General features: G+C 34.4%; 1 non-coding gene across 1 annotated transcript; it reads left to right on the top strand.

Moving 5' to 3' along the window:
* The first annotated feature begins 505 nt into the window (after window positions 1–505).
* LOC142318601 (U5 spliceosomal RNA) lies at window positions 506–623 on the top strand. The gene has a single exon (XR_012754977.1). It is a non-coding gene; the product is annotated as a U5 spliceosomal RNA (small nuclear RNA).
* Window positions 624–4,266: the final 3,643 nt, after the last annotated feature.

The raw sequence follows: 4,266 nt of genomic DNA, 5'->3' as shown, positions 1-4,266 counted from the left end.
TCTAGACTTCAACATCGTACAGGTTAAAAATATTTCTTGAAAACCTGTTAGAATTTTCTTTAATCTTATATAAAGAGTATTTAGTTTGCTAAATATGTAACATTATTTTTTTATTTATTTTAATAAACAGAATATTTGTGATGTTAAAAAAATATTGTACTAAAGAAAATAGATTTTTACTCCCAAATATTATTACAACGTACTGTCAATCTTCATCATGACTATTAGCAGTACAGTTTATCAATACTTTCGTGCTACCTATAGACATAAACTGTACTAAAATAGATTCAGTAATGATTATATTTAAATGTAACTTTTTAAAGATTTCTGCTCAGAAATTATAATTATATTTTCTATTAAAACTGTTTTTTGTTTTAACTTTTTATTTTTCTTAATATCAATTATCTAATACTTACGGTTAATTATTGTGCATTATTTTGAAACTTCTCAAAGGTGATGTGGTTATACTTCAGATGAGGCGTGTTTGTATCTCATTTATTATTTGCAACTCTGGTCTCTATTCATCTCGTATAAATCTTTCGCCTTTTACTAAAGATTTCCGTGGATGGAGGCAAATGATGAGTCTTAATTAATTTTTTGTTAGTGCCTGCCCCGGCGGGGCGGGCCAATTAATTTAATTAATGTTATGTAGAACACAGGTTTAGTGCGTATGGAGTAGGAAATAACTATCACTTAGGAATAAGAGATTTTCTTTATAATTTCGGATAGAATCGATCGCAACCCTAACGCCCCTACGGTTGCTGCATCTTATAATAAATCTCCCTATTTATCGAATTCATTTCTTATTACCAGAAACACTCGCTGTTTTCTCTTATTTCATTTAATAATTAAACTTTTATATAAAAATCTTTCTCTCAGAATACAGTAATAAACTCAGCAGTACATATTCGGATTTTACGTATTCAAAAGATTTTACATGAAAAATTACCATTTCGCTTTTTCCGCCATTTTATGTTGTTTAAAGATACACCTCAAAGTCGATTTGAGGGAATATACAGTGTCCCATATAAAACGCAACCCAACCTTTTATTGGTAGGTATTGAAATAATAAAAAGGCATGTGTAAATGTAAATGTAATTTTTATTATTACTATCAATTACCTTAAATTTAGAGTAAATGTTGGAAGTGGCCACCATCTTCTTGAATACAAGTTTCAATTGGTTTTACAGCGTTTCTTGCAACTTTTTTCAAAGTTTGTGGCTGGATATTTAATACAACTTGTTCAATATTGACTTTCAGTAGTTCAAGATATCGTGGTTTGTTGATGTAGCCTTTTTCTTTGAGGTAACCCCGTAGAAAAAATCCGCCGCAGTCAAATCTAGAGATCTTAGTGGCCTCAACCGATAACACGATTACCAAACAATTTCTCAACGAAATCAGAAGTTGAACCGGCGTAGTGCGATGTCGCACCGTCATGTTGTAGCCAGCAGTGTCTGTCTTCCTCTTCCAAGGGTGCGATGAACTGAAATAAAATATTCTGATATCGTTCTGCATTAATGATGTACTCGAAAAAAAATAGGACCGATTAATTTCTTCCGCGATATCGCGCACCACACGCCCAACTTCTGCGGGTGTAATTGTTTTTCGTGATAAACGTGGGGATTTTCAGCGCTCCAAATTCTACTGTTCTGGCTGTTTATGTAGCCGTCCAAATGAAACCGTGCTTCATCTGTGAAAAATAACGAATCCATAACATTAATTCCCTCACGCAGAAATCGACGGAACCGTTGACAATATTGTAGCCGTTTTTCTTTGTAGGGCTCAAGAAGTCGATGAACCGTTTCAATGCGATAAGGTCGTAACTGTAATCGTTTGGTCGCCCGATGAACAGTTGATTTAGACAAATTAATTTCAGCAGACAAACGTCTGATCGATTTATTTGGCGAGGCGAGTAATCCGGTCTTTGATTTCAGTGACTGTGTCTGTATTCAACACCGACGCAGATCTTTTCTGTTCCTTGTTATTAAAAGAACCAGTCTCTCTAAATTTTGCGACTAACCTAAATACTGATGTTTTGTTAGGAGCTGGTTTATCTGGGTACTTATGGCGAAACAAATCTTGCACTGCAACCGCTGATTTCGAACGACTCAACAATGAAAACACGTTCATCTAGCGAAAACACCATCTTGTCTCTAACAAAACACTGAACGTTATGATTGTATTGTTGTTACTATCAGTAGTGTTCTACTGCGTCGCCGCGATGTTCAGATGTTGGACGAGTCCATTTCAGTAACGAGTAGGGAGTAAGCTTGACTTTTGAAATTTCATGGATGAGATAGGTTGCGTTTTATATGGGACACTCTGTACTTTTATATACATTCACATACTTTCTCTAATAAATACAAAAATCACTTGAAACAATCACAAATTTTAAGATGGCGACCAGACACAATGTTTCCTATATTTTCTCTGCAATTGTTAATTTTTATTATCGTTGCAGTGATTCAGGAGTTATATGAATAAATATTTCCTCAGAAACAAAGAATTTTTTTGACGTGACAACGTCTTATAAATCGATGAACGCCGGCAGCACGCACGAAAAATTGTCCCGTTCCGCCTGAGCCGAACCGTCGTGCAATGGAATATACTATCATGTCAAGCAGGTTTTTGCGAGCTTTTCAAAAACAGCAATTTCATGAATTTGATTTATGATTTCAATTTCATGATTTTAAATTGACACTTTATCAACATTGATTTGATTAAAGTTTATTTCTATAACAAATTGTTCATAATTATTTCTGAACAAATCATTCAATTTAAACTTGCAAAAATTATTATTATTAATTATTTATTAACTTTCTTTAAAAATTTCACATGTAATCTGTCATAAGGACAATGGACAATATTAAAAAAAAAAGAGTTTTACTTAAAATTGCATTTAGGTCCTACCCAACTAAAGGCACTTGCATGTGTATCTGTCTGTGTATGCGTTCCTCTTAGCTGAGAACATGCTTTCATTATGGAACATACTGCCCATCAAAAAATCATGTTTTTTTTAAATGTTTATAAACAATAAGTAAGAAGAAGCAACACCAGCAAATAAGAGTACAGTCAAAGCCAGTAGATAGAAGGATAATATTGTAAAACGTTGAGAAATTTTTAATTTTATTGAATAAAAGAGTTTATTTCAAACTTATTTTTTAGTACCCGTAAACAATTTTTTTTTTAAATTATCAGAATGCATTCCATGAAAATACTAAATATTAAAATGAACGTCTTAAAAAAAAGTTTATAAGATTATAACATTTAAAAAAAATTTTTTTACGAAAAAAAGTAAATTTTTTCAAATGTGTTTAGCACCTAAAGTTAAAATTTAAGAAAAGTATTGAAGGTCAAATAGCTTTCTTTCAGTTTAGAGTTCTTCAGATTATCCGGTTGGCGTTTTGTGTATTCTAGGGCTTATACATTATAAAAGAAATTTCTAGATTTTATAACAATTTTTCGTTATATATATATATATATATATAATAGTATTTGTTCCCGATACTGCTTCCTTTCTTTTCTTGAAAAGTACTCACTTCCGATGATCACAAGATTAAAAACCCTTCTATTTGCTTATTGATAGTGCTTATATATAATTGAAGTAAATATGTCACTTTCGTTTAAAAAACACTACCTCTGTCCCAATTCAGTAATTTTTCAACAAAAGCCTGATTTATTATTAAATTTCTACAGTATATTTGTGTTGTGTGGTATAAAAACAATTACCTACAGTTTTTTTAAATCATTCCTTTTACATTCCTGTACGCACAAGCATTCTCTGCAGCCCATCCAGGAACTCTCTGGCCCGCCTGGTGCTAAGGGCTCTAATCCATACCGGAGCCCCATACAAACACACTGACCACGCCACAGAGGCAAGGAGTCTCCTCTTGCTGGTAGATGGGCCGTCACGAATCCTCATTAGCTTGGCTAGGGCACTAACTCGTCCTCCTAGCCTTGCTAACCACCTCCCGAGTGTGCTCAAAAAATGTCCTCCACCTGTTCAACCAAACACCAAGGAACTTAGTCTTGGTGGAGGTCACAACATCAGTTTCACCGACCCAGAAAACGATGGGGTCAAGCCTTCTGCCAGCCATGACCACTGCTACCGTCTTCCGTTCTGCTAATTTAAGGCCATTTGACTCGAGCTACTCCTTTGCCATGCGAATTGCTGCATTGCCCCGTTCAGCCACTTCGTGTTGTACTGCCAGGGCCAGGTCATCTGCAAAGCCTACAGCTGTGACCCCTTCCGGATACCCGATTCTC

The sequence above is a fragment of the Lycorma delicatula genome, chromosome 1 (genome assembly GCF_047948215.1).
Source record: "Lycorma delicatula isolate Av1 chromosome 1, ASM4794821v1, whole genome shotgun sequence".
Classification (NCBI taxonomy): Eukaryota; Metazoa; Arthropoda; class Insecta; order Hemiptera; family Fulgoridae; genus Lycorma; species Lycorma delicatula.
This window is presented reverse-complemented; position numbering and strand designations above follow the sequence as displayed.